This window comes from Balaenoptera borealis (genome assembly GCF_965194805.1).
Source record: "Balaenoptera borealis genome assembly, chromosome: 3".
NCBI classification, from domain to species: Eukaryota; Metazoa; Chordata; class Mammalia; order Artiodactyla; family Balaenopteridae; genus Balaenoptera; species Balaenoptera borealis.
In genome coordinates this window covers 15,608,250-15,625,842 of record NC_138866.1, presented here as the reverse complement: position 1 = coordinate 15,625,842, position 17,593 = coordinate 15,608,250, and the positions used below count along the sequence as shown (strand labels likewise).

Below are 17,593 nucleotides of genomic sequence, written 5' to 3'. Positions count from 1 at the left end.
ACATGGAAGAAAGGAGAACTCAGGGAATCAGAGCACTGGAGCTGGGTCTTCTGAGACAATGATTCTCCGCACATGGCAGTTACGTGAACCACATCAGCCTCCTTATTCTGTAAATCAGTCCGAGTCAGATTTTTTTTCCCTTCTTGAACCCCAAAGGGTCCTAATGGAACATGGCACATGGAAGTGAAGGTGATGTAAGTTACAGACTAAGATTGTTGAACAAATAGGGCTGAAGAGGTCTGAAGGAAAGGAGAATGGGGACAGCTCTAGCTTATGAAGTTAGCAGCCCTTGTTATTTATTTTTCAACATCTTTATTGGAGTATAATTGCTTTACAATGGTGTGTTAGTTTCTGCTGTATAACAAAGTGAATCAGTTATACATATACATATATCCCCATATCCCCTCCCTCTTGTATCTCCCTCCCACCCTCCCTATCCCACCCCTCTAGGTAGACACAAAGCACCAAGCTGATCTCCCTGTGCTATACGGCTGCTTCCCACTAGCTATCTATTTTACGTTTGGTAGTGTACATATGTCCATGCCACCCTCTCACTTTGTTCCAGCTTACCCTTCCCCCTCCCTGTATCCTCAAGTCCATTCTCTAGTAGGTCTGTGTCTTTATTCCTGTCTTGCCCCTAGGTTCTTCATGACCATTTTTTTTTTTAGATTCCATATATATGTGTTAGCATACGGTATTTGTTTTTCTCTTTCTGACTGACTTCACTCTGTATGACAGACTCTAGGTCCATCCACCTCACTACAAATAACTCAATTTCGTTTCTTTTTATGGCTGAGTAATATTCCATTGTATATATGTGCCATCTCTTCTTTATCCATTCATCTGTTGATGGACACTTAGGTTGCTTCCATGTCCTGGCTATTGTAAATAGAGCTGCAATGAACATTGTGGTACATGACTCTATTTGAATTATGGTTTTCTCAGGGTATATGCCCAATAGTGGGATTGCTGGGTCGTATGGTAGTTCTATTTTTAGTTTTCTAAGGAACCTCCATACTGTTCTCCACAGTGGCTGCATCAATTTACATTCCCACCAACAGTGCAAGAGGGTTCCCTTTTCTCCACACCCTCTCCAGCATTTGTTGTTTGTAGATTTTTTGATGATGGCCATTCTGACTGGTGTGAGGTGATACCTCATTGTAATTTTGATTTGCATTTCTCTAATGATTAGTGATGTTGAGCATCCTTTCATGTGTTTGTTGGCAATCTGTATATCTTCTTTGGAGAAATGTCTATTTAGGTCTTCTGCCCATTTTTGGATTGGGTTGTTTGTTTTTTTGATATTGAGCTTCATGAGCTGCTTGTATATTTTGGAGATTAATCCTTTGTCAGTTGTTTCATTTGCAAATACTTTCTCCCATGCTGAGGGTTGTCTTTTCATCTTGTTTATGGTTTCTTTTGCTGTGCAAAAGCTTTGAAGTTTAATTAGGTCCCATTTGTTTAATTTTGTTTTTATTTCCATTTCTCTAGGAGGTGGGTCAAAAAGGATCTTGCTGTAGTTTATGTCATGGAGTGTTCTCCCTATGTTTTCCTCTAAGAGTTTTATAGTGTCTGGCCTTACATTTAGGTCTTTAATCCATTTTGAGTTTATTATTGTGTATGGTGTTAGGGAGTGTTCTAATTTCATTCTTTTACATGTAGCTGTGCAGTTTTCACAACACCACTTACTGAAGAGGCTGTCTTTTCTCCATTGTACATTCTCGCCTCCATTGTCAAAGATAAGGTGACCATATGTGCGTGGGTTTATCTCTGGGCTTTCTATCCTGTTCCATTGATCTATATTTCTGCTTTTGTGCCTGTGTACTGTCTTAATTACTGTAGCTTTGTAGTATAGTCTGAAGTCCGGGAGCCTGATTCTTCCAGCTCCGTTTTTCTTTCTCAAGATTGTTTTGGCTATTCGGGGTCTTTTGTGTTTCCATACAAATTGTGAAATTTTTTGCTCTAGTTCTGTAGAACAAACAGAACTAGTTCGTTGGTAGTTTGATAGGGATTGCATTGAATCTATAGATTGCTTTGGGTAGTATAGTCATTTTCACAGTGTTGATTCTTCCAATCCAAGAACATGGTATATCTCTCCATCTGTTTGTATCATCTTTAATTTCTTTCATCAGTGTCATAGTTTTCTGCATACAGATTTTTGTCTCCTTAGGTAAGTTTATTCCTAGGTATTTTATTCTTTTTGTTGCAGTGGTAAATGGGAGTGTTTCCTTTATTTCTCTTTCAGATTTTTCATCATTAGTGTATAGGAATGCAAGAGATTTCTGTGCATTAATTTTGTATCCTGCTACTTTGCCAAGTTCATTGATTAGCTCTAGCAGTTTTCTGGTAGCATCTTTAGGATTCTCTATGTATAGTATCATGTCATCTGCAAACAGTGACAGTTTTACTTCTTCTTTTCTGATTTGGATTCCTTTTATTTCTTTTTCTTCTCTGATTGCTGTGGCTAAAACTTCCAAAACTATGTTGAATAAAAGTGGTGAGAGTGGGCAACCTTGTCTTGTTCCTGATCTGGAAATGGTTTCATTTTTTCACCATTGAGAACGATGTTGGCAGCCCTTGTTACTAAATGGTAGCAAAATAACTGCTTCAACTGTTTTCTGCTATGTCCTGGGACTCAGAAAATGTCTACCAAGGCTCTCGCATTAGGGAATTGTTAGGAAAAATTCAAGACATTGGCGTCTTTGGGCTTCTTTTTATAGCCCTCAATGAGGTCCCACAAGAGAAAGGTACAATAATACAATTTTTTGTGAGATCTTTCCTGATATATTTTCAAATCTTGAAAATATTGCTGCCCAAGGGGCCTATCCTCTGAAGCAATGTGTCTTCATGCTTCAGGAAAAGGGGGAATTTTAGCTAGAAAAAGGAAGCCAGTATTAATTGTGCATCACTAGAGAGCAGAGTCTCAAAAGCCAGACATTATGGAGAAAGAAAAGAATTTTTAAAATCCCTTGGGCTCCCATTTCATATCAAGAACCAGGCCTGGATGACTTAAATTTGGATTTTTCTCTAAGCCAAGGGAAGTGATGATGCAGTCATGATGTAAACAGAAGTTCCTGTTATGCAAGAAAATGGAAAGGCCTGGCCACCTGACTCCAGTGGACTGTAGGGAGGAGGTAGTAAAAATTACAATGAGGACATCAGAGGCAAATGTGGAACCTCATGGCCTGAGGAGCAGCAGAAACTTCAGAGTGTGTAGGGGAGAATAGTCAATGCTAATAATCTGCTTTCCCTGCAGAGAGCTGCAAGTCTCTGGGAGAAGTCCCGTATGCATCCTGATACACAGCAATGTGGTACAAAACTAGAGATTAGGCTACAGTTGTGCAGGTTGAGCACTGCACAAGAAATCCATGTCTGTAGGGCAACACTCATTTCACATACATCATAGATTCATACATTTATTATGGCAGTTTTAGAGCATATGGCAGCACCGTGTTCTAACAAAATCAGTGTGACAATGTTCCAACACTGGAAGGAGAGCATCTTAAGGAAGACTCATCTTTTTCTAATTTGCACAGAATGCCAAGGAAGACTCATCTTTTTCTAATTTGCACAGAATGCCATGTGAGCAGCTTAACCCTGCCTTCCCCCTGGCACCACAAGATTATATAAGCATCTTCCATTCCACAGAGCCTTCATGGGAGGAGCTAGGAGAGGTGGAGTATATTTGAAAGATTGAACATCTACCCCAAAGTAACTGAGTTAACCCAATGAGACAGTTTAAGCAGGAATAAGTGGATATATCTTTAATTCACAAGGAAAATAATTTTTTGCACCCTGCTACCCAGCAAGTTGGTGATTCAGACCAGTGTGATCATTGTCTCTCAGATTCCCAGGTTTTGACTAAAGGCGGTCCACTGGAACAGAGAGAGAGGAAAACATATCTTTCTTTAAAATAATCCTGTCTACCTGTGACCTACAAGCCAGGTTGACTACAGGCCCAATCACAAGTGCAATGGTTCTCAAACTTTCATGTTTATAAGAATCACCTGGGAATCTTGGTTTAAAAGATTTGTATTCAGTAAATCTTAGGTGGACCCTGAGATACTGCATTTCTAACAAATTCCTAGGTAATGTCAATGCTGCCAGGCCCTGGGTCCGGGTGTTGAGTTGCACAGTTTTAGAGTCTAGAAAGTGGTTCTCAGACTTTCACGTGCAACAGAACCACCTTGAGGGCTTGTTGAAACAGAGTGCCAGGCCCCTGTGGTATTGTGATTTATAGTAAGAAATATCTGGTCTTCATCCTCGTTTCCAGCACAGAGCTCCTAAAGCTCTTGTAATTTCCTAAGTGACAAGAGCACCAGGAGCATCTAGTGTTCTAATATTTGGCGTTTGACCCCATCCCTGAACCAGGGCTCCTGAAACCCCTGAAATTTCCTTGGTGATAGGAATTTTAATGAGGTGACTGGGTGGGGTCCTGAATGGCTCCTGGATGAAGGTTGGTCACCTGAAAGAACAAGCCATGATTAGAAGCTTAGAACTTTCAACCCCACCCTCCTTTCTCTTGAGAAGGAAGAAGGGCTGAAAATGGAGTTCATAGTTCATCATGCCTACATGAGGAAGCCTCCATAAAAATCCCCAAAATATGGGGTGTGGAGAGCTTCCAAGTTGGGCAACACATCCATGCCAGGAGGGTGACACACCCCTACTCCACAGGGACAGAAGGTCTTGCGCTCAGGACCCTCCCAGACCTCGCCTGTGTGTCTCTTCATCTGTGTTCATCTGTATCCTTCTCCATATCCTTTAGTAAACTGGTAAACCTAAGTGTTGCCCTGAGTTCTGTGAGCCACTCTAGCAAATTAATCAAACCTGAAGGAGGTTTATAGGAACCTCTGATCTGAAGTCCAGCTGGACAGAAGTTGTGGGTAACCTGGGCTCCTGCTACTTGTGACTGGCCTCTGAAGTGAGGCAGGAGGCGTCTTCTGGGAATGACCCCTTAACGTGTGGGATCTGACTCTCTCTCCATGTAGATAGTATCAGAATTGAGTTAAACTGGAGGACACCCAGCTGGTGTTGCCGGGAATTGCTTGGTGTGGGGAAAAACCTCCACACATTTTGTGACCAGAAGTGTCAGAAGTGGTGTTTTGTGTGAGTGCTAAAGAAGACACATGGAACACACATAGTAAAGGAAAAACTGGGTATGTTTTTTCTTTAAAGCCCCAATTCCCAGAGATTCGGATCCAGTAGGGTTAGGATGGGGTCTGAGAATTTGCATTTCTGACAAGTTTCCCAGTAACCCTGATGTGGGTGAGCTACACGCTGAGACCCCAGCTCTAATCTCATGCCACTCTCTCCCAGGATCTTCTTTGTCAATTACCACCTGCCAGAGGAAAACGTACTGCCCCTCCCACAGTGAAGGTACAAATGTATACAGCCTGCAGGCAGGGAGTATATCTGTGGGTCCCTCCCACTCCCAAGGCCAGTCCCTACTTGCAGTTTACTAAGAGATAGAAATCATTAAGTTTCAAAACCTGTGTCCAGGTGGGTTTCTGGCTGTGCTTTCTAACTCGCAGAATTGAACAGAAGCAATTAGACTGAAAGCTGCCAGGTTTTAAGGGCCTGTATAGCCTTTCACCTCTCTGGTCTCACGGCACTGAGGTGGAGGCTACATTTGGTTCTTTTGCCAATAGTGCTCTCCTGTGTCTCCTCCACCAGGTCAGAAGCTGCTGGAGAGTAGAAACCGCATTTTATTCATCTCTGTATCTCTTCCAAGCCTGTGCTCAGCTCCCTTGCTAGAAATGAACATAAAGTTTTGCACATTCTAGATGTAACAGGAATCATATTTAGAAGATATTAAACAGCTACACTTTCTATTCTCATATGACTGATGTCCTCTCAAAGCCCATCCATCATTAAAGCTCAGTTTACTGCCCAGGAACAAAGAGGGAGATATCAAAGAGTCATAGTTCATGAAAGAAGATATTACTTAGTGATGTCCCACTGAGTAGAAAGCTGAAGCAGATATACCTTCTGATTCTAGGAGGAAGCCATGAGGTAGAGAAAGCTAAAGCAAGAGAGAGGAGAGGCCCCTGGGGTCAAATCAAGAGAGGTCAAGGAGGAAAGGCAGAAGCAGAGGGGGCTTTCCCGTTTGGGGCCTGAGGTGGAGACCACCTTCAGAGAACTCCTACAAAAAAAAAAAAAGAGAAAATGGCAACAGAAGAGAAAAATAGACATGGTAGTATGCCATGAGGATGCAAAAAAAGGTATCTGGGAACAGTCAGCTCAGGTGGGGCAGGGAAGGTATCCAAACACCCTGACATGCTCCCAGAGGTGGAAAGGTATGGAAGAGTGAGGAGGGCAGTGGGAAGAGCGGGGGGAAACTGACCCTGTGGCAGAAGCTATATGGTGGAAAACCATAGACTCAGGATGGAGGGAGGTGGCTGAGACCCAGAGAATCTGCAGCTTCAGTGAGGACCAAGGTAAGGGAGAAACACTGGACCCCAGGAGGCCACCACATCACAAGTCATGCTGACTGCAGTGTCAGCCATTTCTACCAGGAGGATCCCCAGTGGATGGACAGGACATCATCTCAAAGACTAGAGGGGACCAGAGGACAGCACCAGGACCCGCAGGTGGACATCACCCCTTTCCTCACCACCAAAAGGACAGCTAAGCTTCCCTTCCACCCAGGAGTCATCGTGTGGATATCTAAGGCGAGTCCTAAGAGGAAACAGGAATCTTGACTTTGACTGAGTATTTATCCAAAAGATACTAAACAAATCTCTAAAAGACTGTTTAAGCAGCAGAGCCTGAAATACCCTCACTGTGCAAATTTCCGTTTTTTCCCCACCTTCAGTGGGAATGGGGGGAGAGGATGCCAATAGTTTCTTCTCCACATCCAAATGTCCATATAAAAATGTGTCCTTGAAACTCAACAAAAATGTGACAAAGTGTGCAGGATTTTGCTGTTACATTCATTTTGTATAAGCTTAGTTTATTTAAGCTAAAGTTGCTTCCACTGGAAAATAATAGCAGAAAATGGAGCTACTGGGAACAGCCCAGAAACAGTATCCAGGACACTGTACAGTGTGGCAAGATTGGATGGATAGATAATAAGCAGGATGACCTACTCTTCAAAAGTTTCCTTCCTCTTTACTTCAAAACTCATTTCCCCCCCCTCTGGCATTCATCTGTTGAAATGAATTGTCCCTCCCAAGGAGGATACACATAAAGATAGAATGCTAATAACCACAATACCTAGCACCTCAGCTTACTTACAGTAGGCATTGAATATTTATTTGGTCATTCGATGTGCTAATTAGATTTGAAGAGCGATATCATGAAAATTATGTGGTGTACTTGGTTGATTTAAAGAAGGGAAGACAAGATGAGAGCTCCTAGGAATATCAATGGAGCTAACAAGCTCTGGGTATGGTCGTTCTTTGTAGTAGCTGCTATTGGATGGAGAGCAGGGTTACCTGTCTGCTGTCCTAGATGTGCTGGGAACAGAGGATGAGCTCGCTTTGAGACATGACTTTCCTCTTAGTTCCAACTGAGTTGGAAGGTTGGCCTCTTCTTCTCCTTCTCCATATTCTGCTCTAGAAAGGCATTTGAAGAACATCTAGAACAAAATCCTCCTATTATGGATGAGGAATCTGAGCTCACAAAGGTAAAATAACTTACACAACTTCTAAATGACAGAGACTGAAATAATTTTCAAGTCTCCAAGGTCAGGAGGTTTTTCCTTTACTGCAGACTCTTCCGGATGCAGGCAACAAATCAAACTGTCAGAGGGGGAAAAAAAACTTATTGGCCCAGAGAAGTAAAGTCCAGGGGCAATTTCAGGTATGGCTGAATTCAAATGCTCAACCCAGTTTGCCAGGAAGACATATTCCACCATCGTTCCTTTCCACCTTTTGCTATTTTGGCTTTTATATCATGTCAGAGATGGCTACTGGCATCTCCAGGCTGAGGTTCCACAACTTAGAAAATCCAGTGGGAAGAGAGAGTCTCTTTCTTGACTCGAGATTCTGGTTCCCCTGCCTTTGTTCCCTACTTTAAACGAGTCGCCGTGGTTAGAGTTTCTCTCATAGATGACACATGCTCCTGGAGTATAAGACAGTCACACCTTAAGCTCAGAGACTGAAAGGAGAAGAGAGAGTGGCTTCTCAACGGAAAATCAGAATACTGTTACCAAAAGGAGGAGGGAAAAGAATCTGTTTCTATGACAACATCCTTCTAGGCTGTGTGGTCTAGATATACCTGTGACATCAGACACACACCTTGCATTATTCTCAATTGAAAGGAAGGTTAGTTTATTTAATCTTATGAAAGGGGAGAAAATGGTCTTCTTTTCATAGAGAATAGACACCTTGCACAACGTTCACTCTGGAAGGTAATGTCAGGAAGGATCCTGGCAGGCAACAGGGGCTCACTCCAATTCAGATAATCTAAGAGAGTTTGATAAAGAGAGTAAAGAGTTGTAAAGAGTTTTGTAAATACAAAAGCAAAGGGTGTAGGGGAGGCACAGAGATGGTGCAGTACCTGGGGGTAGTAACGTCTGGGCTCCCTGATCCCCCTGGCCCTGAAGGGGCAAGAGGATGGGGTGATCCCTAAACCAGGAGGCACAGAGGACTGTCTGGAGAGGGCAGCTGGACTGAAGCTGTGACCTTTAGTAAGGATACAGCCTCAAAATGGGAGCTGGGGAAACAACAAATTCCCAAACCTTCCTCTCCTGCCTCCCTCCAATTTTCTGCAGAAGGTCTCTATCGGGTGACCCATCAGGAGGCCAGAAGCAGGAATCTCATCACTGTGGTTCATAAGGTCAGCCTCTCAGAGCACAACGCTGGACAGACAAGGATCAAGATTGGGTCCAGAGGAGGAACAGACAGTATTCAGTTTCTCAGTTACATTTGCACTCTATTCATGGGCCATGAGATGTCTGACTGTATGCCCTTGTCTAAATTCCTATACTGTAGCATTGCCCGCTAAACATCTATAATTGAAATCCTTTGAAACACGTGGGATTGTGAACATACATGACAACAGCAACAGTGAGGTCCACTGGGGCTTCATTTTGGTTTGGGGTCATAAGACTTGCTCAAGTGTTTGTTCCTTTGTTTGCTAGCTTTGTGGCCTTGAAAAAGCCAGATAATCTCTCAGAGATGGAGTTTCCTCATCTTTAATATGAAGATAATATTTCCCTTGCCCATCTGATGGTATTTGTCATTCAATACAAATGAAATATTAGCTATAAAAGTGTATGGGCAATGACAAAGTACTAATTTCATATTGATCATTTCAGCCTTTGTATGTGAGCATAGGTAATATAATATGTTTTATTTATGGCTGTGCAGTTTTGTAATTCTTACATCAGGAAAAGTTCTAAAGTGCATTTGATGCATTCTCTATGTGGCAGTATATCTTAACCATGTGAAATTTGAAATGAATTAATGAGAAATTAACCTCCAGTTTACTCCAGGATTGCACTGAGGAAATGGTTTACTGTGATTCTGCTTATTGCTGGGGGAAAATAAAAAAGGTTAATCAAGTTTTCTACCTGACAAGTGAGTCACTGTGCTTATTATCTGTTTATGAGTAGGCAAAAGCACAAAACATCCTTGCGTCCCACTGAGTTCTGCGAGTCCTTTAAAAACTGTACATTAGCCATGGATCTTCCTGCTAACTCTCCCCTGCAGTTTGCTGAGGATATTTTCCATAATATAACTAGGCTTATCACAATTTATTTCTTCACTGCTGGCTCCTAGGACGATTGCCTAGATTTTCAAACCCCAGATTGGAAGCTGTGGTTTGATACAAACTACTTTGGAGAAAATGGACACACTCCCCTCATCCCCTCTTACCTCCCCCCTTTCTTCTCAACCCCCATCCCTCTATGAATATTCTGGTTCCTAAGACTCTTTTGATCAGATTCCCTTATTGTCCCAGTTTTGTGAGAACTCATCAGTGACAGCTTCCAGGGGTGCACTGAGAGTGTACTATGTGTTGAGAACTCTACATCCAATATTTTACTTAATCTCCCCAATATCATATGAAGTAGGTGTTATTATCTCCATTGTACATAAAAGGACTGAAGCTTAGAGAGGCTTACAGCAGAAGAATTTGAATCCAGATGTCTGAGTCCAAAGCCTGTGACCCTAACCACCATACTGTATAGCTTATCTGTTTCCATGTTGTTCTTTCTCTCTTACAGTAAAATCCGAGTGATCCTCATAGAAGAATGGGTCTTACTTGGGTCAAGATGCAGAGGGAGTTTTATTCTTCTCATTTCAGAAGACACTTATGTACCCATTACAGATACATTGCAGATACTTTTTTGGGAAAGGGACAGCCACTATCCCCTGAGGACCCCATGTTAACAGCTGAGAAGGGAATAGCTGTATTGAGCTGCTGTTCTCTGTTAGTCACCATGAAGTCTAGATTCTAATTATTGTGATATCACATAAAATTCAAGGCCATCTGCAAGACAAATGGTCAAAAGGCAGAGTGCTCAGCTTTGCAATATACTATTGTGGTAAAAATATAACACAGGATTTTTTTAAATATAAAAAACGTAGGAGAATGCTCAGTGACTGAGAATCTATATATGGAATTTAATCTATTTTTCCTAAATGACGACTATAAAAGGTTAAGCCCAATGATATAAACTTTACCTTGCTAAATTTCCCCATCAATTTCATGCTGTTCATATTCCATTTCTTTTTACTTCTTAAGCACATTGGAGAAGTATATGAGAAAAAAATGCACACTCATCTTTTTAAATGATATAAGGGATAGTGAACAATAGAAAGAAAAGAAAAACACTCAACCCATTTATTAATTCTTTTAATGAATTTTTGTCAAGTGCTTGATTTTTGCTGGGTTCCAAGAGTACTGGGAAGCTTCTAGTCTAATAGGGGATCCAGGGACAAGCAATGTAATATAGTGAGTATTACAGTAAGAGTTAAGTAAGAAGAGTGAGTGGGCATGACCGCTACTGACTCAGTCTCAGAGGGTCTAGGAAAACATCCAAGAACACTTGCTGTCTCCTCTGAGACCTAACGGCTGAGTCGGCCTTAATCAAGCTGGGGGAGGGTGTTTCAGGCTGAGGTGCAACACAGACAAAAGCCTGGCTCCAGTTTAAGGAAATGAAAGTAGTTCAGCGCTGTGGGCACTGAGAGGGAGGAAGTGAGGGCAAAAGATAAAGAATGGAAAGAAGCAGAAGCTAAATCTTAGAGAGTCTCTTAGCTCCGTTAAATAATTTGGACTTTTCTATTAAGGTCAATAAGTAGCTATTAAAATTTTTAAACGAGTGAATGACACGATCAGATTTGTGCTTTAGGAAGATGATTACTCTTGACTCCAGGTCCCAGAGGACACTTGTCTGGGTTGGTGTGCTGGTGCAGTGACACTGACCTTCACCTCTGAGGAAGCTGAGCCTTTGTTTTCCTTGCCTTTGTTGGGCCATAGATGTTGCAATACAACTATGTTTAGACTCTACATACAGAAAACCCATATGCAAATAAAATATCAATTCCTGTAAGGACAAATTCCTGTCTCCCCAGAATGGAAGATGTCTGTTGTAAACAACCTGCTACCAAAAGGCTGGCTGATCTCCTTGGTCTCCGCTGCTGGCAGGTTGGGCATTCAAGAGCAGCATTAGCTAGATCAGTGGCGACCCATCAAGGCTCTGCCACACGCCCACTCTGTTCTTGCGCCTTTTGTCCAGCACAGAATCATCCTTCCCCACTGGTCGTTGAGAGACCCCTCTGCAGTGCATGTTCCCTGGGGGACAGTAATATCTGCATACTTTGTGCCCATTCCTATAGGTGAATCAACATACCTCTTCCCCAGACTTGCTTGCCCCTAGTTTTCCAGTCCTTTTCCTTCCAGCCGCAAGGCCAATCATCCATACAAAATGGGTAACCAAGCTTACTGTTCATCACTTTCTTACTGAGTAATTTCCTATCTCTCCCTTGACTAATGGACAGGTCTAAGGTGCAGTTTTTATGTCTTCTCAGGGGATGGACACACAGAATTGAGCGATCAGTCACACCTAGTGGCAGCCTGCTTGCTAACAAATCCTCATGTTGGCTCGCCTTACATCTGCTTTCCCCTTGTCCTGATCTCTAGGATTATTCTCAAACCTTTAAGCTGTGCTTCCTAGGGAGCCCAGGCTAAATGGTTGGCATCAGGAGTGACTCTAGAAATCAAACCATAAGAATGGGATTTTCAAATTAGATTACTAGTGATAGTTACTATTACCCTGCACTGGGTGCATCAGAGTTGGTTGAATATTCATCCAGGCTGTAAAATTTTAGCTGTGACATCACACCAGTGACAGCTATAAAGAAAGTGCCTAAATGTTCTAGATTCATTTTCCCATTCTCACAAGCTGGGAGTGCAATGGGATAAATTACTACGTTGTCACACTTTTCTGAACAAATGGAAGGAAAGCTGTTGGTGATCAGGGGGATAGCTGAATAGGTGCTGTGGGTGCTCAGGTGTATTAGTTCCCTGTGAAATATTTCAGCATTTCTTCTTTCTGATGATTTAGTAACTGATGGCATTTTCCACCTTCATTGATTCCATGCTCTAAATCAGTGAAACTCTACCCTGATGTGTACAACTGAATTGCCTCAGTGCTTAAAAAAATCAATGCATGTATGGACTCCATCATTTAAATCAGAATCTCTAAAAGCGGGGCCCAGATATCTGTGTTTTAAAAGCTCCTCACTGGGGCTTCCCTGGTGGTGCAGTGGTTGAGAATCTGCCTGCCAATGCGGGGGACACGGGTTCGAGCCCTGGTCCAGGAAGATCCCACATGCCACGGAGCAACTAAGCCTGTGCACCACAACTACTGAAGCCTGCGCGCCTAGAGCCCGTGCTCCGCAACAAGAGAAGCCACCGCAATGAGAAGCCCGCGCACCGCAACGAAGAGTAGCCCCCACTCGCCGCAACTAGAGAAAGCCCGCACTCAGCAATGAAGACCCAACGCAGCCAAAAATAAATAAATAAATAAAATCTATTAAAAAAAAAAAAAAAAAAAGCTCCTCACATGGTTGTAATGTGCAGCCAGGGTCGATGACAGCACTTCCAGACCAACAGAGAGGGGAGGGTGGAGGGTGACTTACATTCATTGAGCAAGCACTGCCATTGGCATCTTCCCTTTTTATACATATGCAGTTTCAATAACAGTGATATGGGAAAGAGTAATCAGATTTCTTCTTGAAGGAACATGCCAACAGTTTGGTAGAAATACTTATATTTGATGCTTGGGGTAAAAGGTGAGTCCTCCCAAGGGCATGTTCAAAACAAAACTGTTTCCAAAAATCGCAGGCATGTGACAAGGAGAGAAATTGGATGGCCTTTGTGGGACTGGGAAAGAGAATGTAAAGAAGAGGGATAGGAAAGAATAAAGCACAAAGTAGCCTGCTGTGAGCCTCCAGATCTTCCACGACTCAACTCCCAGCACTTGGGGTTAGGACACCTTGTTGACACAGTAAGTGTTAAGGTTTCTGCCCAGGTGACATGTTCGGTATGAAAACAGCAGCTGGATGGTCAGGAATGTCTCTCCCAAGGCCTATGTCTCAATGTGATAATAGCTAATATTCACTGAGAGTAATTTTAGACATGCAGGAGTTGCAAAAAGAAGTTGAAAGATGCTGTCTGTCCCATTGTGACAGAAAAGAACCTGCTGATGTCAGGAGATCACCTTGGTGATGGGCTCACAGCTAGCGCTACACTTACGGGGCTCCACAGAGAGCCAGTGGGACCAAAAATGCCCCTCCAGGGTGCTAAGCTCTTGAGAGTAATCATGAACCAGCACTTCCCAAAGGGTGTTCTGTGGAACTGGAGTTCCACGGATGTTAGATGAAAAAAATGTACAAGGGTTTCGTGGTCAAAGATGTTGGGCAGAAGGGCTAAATGAAAGGTCTTCCAAAGCCTTTAGTTTGCTAAGTGAGCCTGGTGAGGGTCCAAGAGGGGAAACAAGACTTCAGCTCTCCTGCACGTTCTCATGAAATACCTCAAAGACCCCAGTTCCCTGAGACTCATTTTGGGAAACATTCCTACAGGCCTATGTATGAATGACTGATGACAAATAGATGTTTTGGCAAGAAATGAACAGATATAAGTACACGCACTTATACATTGTAAATTTGCCTTCTTTTTAAATCAGAAACAAAAGTAAGTTGTTTTTCCTTTTTCTAGAAATAAGCCTTCATCAAAACAAACTGTTAGGCCACAGGAACTCACTGGGCGTTTCCATTACCGGTGTCTCGCCACAGGAGCTATCTATTGAAGACAACGTCTGGAAGCTTCTACTTTGTCATTGTTGGTCACCATGATAATCCAGTCTTTGAAATGGAGTTTTTGCCAGCTGGAAAAGCAGAATCCAAAGACGATCACTGCCATCTGAACCAGTTCGTAGCTCACACTGCTATCGACCTCGTAGATAGAACATGTAGCTGTCAAACAACATGTACCTGAAGACGGGGGACAAGTTCAGTGAGTGGTTTGTTTCAGCATTCGTCACTGTGGGTCATATGAGATTTATTATGCTGCACGACGTCAGGCAAGAAGACGGAATAAAGAACTTCTTTACTGATGTCTATGATTTATATATAAAGTTTGAAATGAATCCATTTTATGAACCCAATTCTCCTATTTGATCAAGCGCATTTGACAGAAAAGTTCAGTTTCTTGGGAAGAAACACCTTTTACCCTGAATGCAAAAAATTCGGAAGTCAACAGTGTCACTACAATAAGGTATACTCAGGAATGTGTACATTGTAAGTAACTTGATTAAACAGCCTGGAAAAGTTTTAGTTGTAGTCTCAATTTATCTAAACCTAATCAAATTGCTTTTATATTTAAAAATAGTATATTCAGTTTCTTACGATTATCAACAGATTGATATTTGCTTGTGAACAGTATTATTTATGAAGAGTTCTTTATCGGTAATCTTGAAATATTTTTATTTTAAAAATTGAGAATAAGCTTTTGACTTTCCTCATTCAGATAGCTTGATCTTGTTGTAACAATCCAGAACCAAATGTCATTGTCAAGATGTGGTAGGCAGATTTAAAACCAAAAGCTTCTGCAGTAGGGAATGAAGTTGATAGCATATACATGGGCTCATCTATACATCTGAGATGTTATGAAAACCTATAGGTAGTATACATAGAAGTAGTATATGTACACTAAGAAGCCAAGAAGCCAGAGCAGACAGCTTTGCAGTGCCAAATGCCACAGGCCTGCCCCTGTCAGAGACTGGGAACGGTGATCCTGCTGTAATCCTAGAATCCTAGATCCATGTTTGTAGAGTGGGAGGCTAGGACCAAAGTGACAGGTTATGTTCTTATGTTTCCTTTCCCTCAGACAGTAAACTAAAGATTAAGTGAACCCATTGATAGCTGTACTAGTAAAAAGTTATAAGGCAGTTTTAGAATTGTAAACAAAGAAAAGCTTGCATCACATTAACCCTTGCGCTCTTGGCTGTTTAGGCTGTATACCGGAGGGGGTGGGAGTGGCTTCTTTTGTACTGTAGCAGCGTGGGATCTTACAGTAAACCAGTAAATGTCCATTGAAAAGCAAGTAATATAACGGTATTTTCTGTGCTAATTGCGAGCACTTGAAGAATTTTGTTCCATTCTGAATAAACTGAGCAAGTAATCTAAGTTTGGTCTTGTATCTTTGTGTGAAGTTGTTAGCATAACTTTTTACCATATTTATTTGATATCCTAAATAAAGATGTTTGTCCAAGAAAAAAAAACCCAAAAAACAAGCTGTTAGCCTGCACGAGGCATTGTGTATTCCACGGATGTTTATCCCCCATTGGTTGTACATGATGTAATGGCTCTGCATAGTTGTTTCACTGACTCCTTGAACCTGCAATTCCCTGTTGAGAGTTGAAGTAATATATGCGAGAACAGTAGGGAGCCCGAAAGTAAAGAATTCATCCCACTGAATTTTTTCCTATTGTACGTTCATGATGTGACTCCACAAGTCGACCGCAAACCAAGAAGCTGTTCACATTTACTAGGGGGAGGTTAGAAACAGCTTGTGCTTCTGGGTCAAGTTACCCTTACTGAAGTGGAGAGAGTGTGATGATGTAGCTTTGGAGTGGGAGGCAAGAGACCTGAATTCTTGTCCCAGTCATACATACTCTTGCTATGTGACCTTGGCCAAATGCCTACTTGTCTCATCTGTAGAGTGGGGCTTAGATGCTCTTGCAGGTCTCTTCCAGTTTGAATCTAGGTGTATCTGGATAACTGCACGATAATAAATGTAAGCCATTCCAAAGTGACTGGAGAAAACCTTGGAGAACTTAGAATGTACAAAAAGGGCCCTCCTTAGGAAAGACCCCTTCTTAAGAACGAGGCTCCAGAATTTTTACAGCCGTTATTCTCTGTGGGCCTGGGGGTAGAGATAGCGAGATGCCTAGTTTGAGAAAGCTTTACTCATTCCTAGGGCTCCTTTTCTTACTCTGTTGAAGGTTACACGATGCTGGGAGAAGGCCGAGGGGTCCAGGCCCTGAGTCTCCACGCGATGTTGCTATCCAGCTGTGGCCCCTCACATGAGTGTCCAGCCATGACGCTCCTGCGCTCAGCTGTGGGGGCCAGGGCTGGGCGTCTCCATGCCTGCTTAGTCCTCTCTTGCACCCTTGCAGCTGTCCCTGACTTGCAGTTTATATTGATACCTTCTCTCCCTCTGCCCTTTACTTCCTTGTGGACTACTGGGGTTCTCAAGGTGGAGCAAATATTTTTCTGAGGGTTGTGACGAGCTCAGTCTGTACAAGACCAACAATCTCTGTCCCATCGCCCAGGAATGGTCAGCATAACTTTCCTTAGAAGTAGTAAGACAACAATATGTTTGAAGTTTCATATGCTGTCATATTAAATTCTCAATGATTCACCTAATTTTGTCTCCCTGTTAGAATTTCTGATGTCTGAATTGGAAGGTTGGCGTGGCCAGGATGTATATAACTTGAACAAAGCTCTCCATGTGATTCTAGCGTTCTCTCCATCTCTCCACTCCCCCACCCCAAACATGAGGCCTCTCTCCTTCCTTGGTCCTTTAGCTCTAAACATAGAGAAGCAGGACGTTTTTGTTGACCTTAGCAGTGTTTGAAAGGTTCATTTCATTTGCGGCTTTAGACTTCCTGTGTGAAATTATGGGAAGAACCGTAACAGAACACATTTTTGTTCATGTGACCTTTTACCCATTTTAGGCATATCCTTCTAAAATGTCTCTCTCATAATACTTCCCCCTCCATAATTCAAGCCCCTGGACAACTTGTAGAACCTCCAGCGTGGTCTTTCCTGCGTCTCCTCATCCATTCTTCATACAGCAGCTAGAGGGATCTTCTAAGAAGTCTGATCAGAACTCATCCCACTGAAAACTCTCTTGGCTTCTACTGCTCTTAGGATAGATTCTAAAACTCATAACATGGCCCACAAGAGCTTTGTGGTCTGACACGGTCCTAATGATATATCAGATCTCAACTCTGGCCACTTACCCCCTTTCCTTAAGCTTCCATCACACTGGCCTCCTGCTTTTTGCCTTGCTCCTTTCTGCATCAGGGCAAATGCTGGTCCTTCAGCCTGGGACCATCTTTGCTCCATTTCTTCAT

The 17,593-nt window shown here is 42.5% G+C and overlaps 1 pseudogene across 1 annotated transcript; it reads left to right on the top strand.

Annotated features, from left to right (window-relative positions):
- Window positions 1-6,276: 6,276 nt before the first annotated feature.
- On the top strand, window positions 6,277-14,782 carry LOC309626918 (trafficking protein particle complex subunit 2 pseudogene; annotated as a pseudogene). The gene is made up of 3 exons: window positions 6,277-6,296; window positions 7,561-7,627; window positions 14,200-14,782. The product of its transcript is annotated as a trafficking protein particle complex subunit 2 pseudogene (transcript).
- Window positions 14,783-17,593: the final 2,811 nt, after the last annotated feature.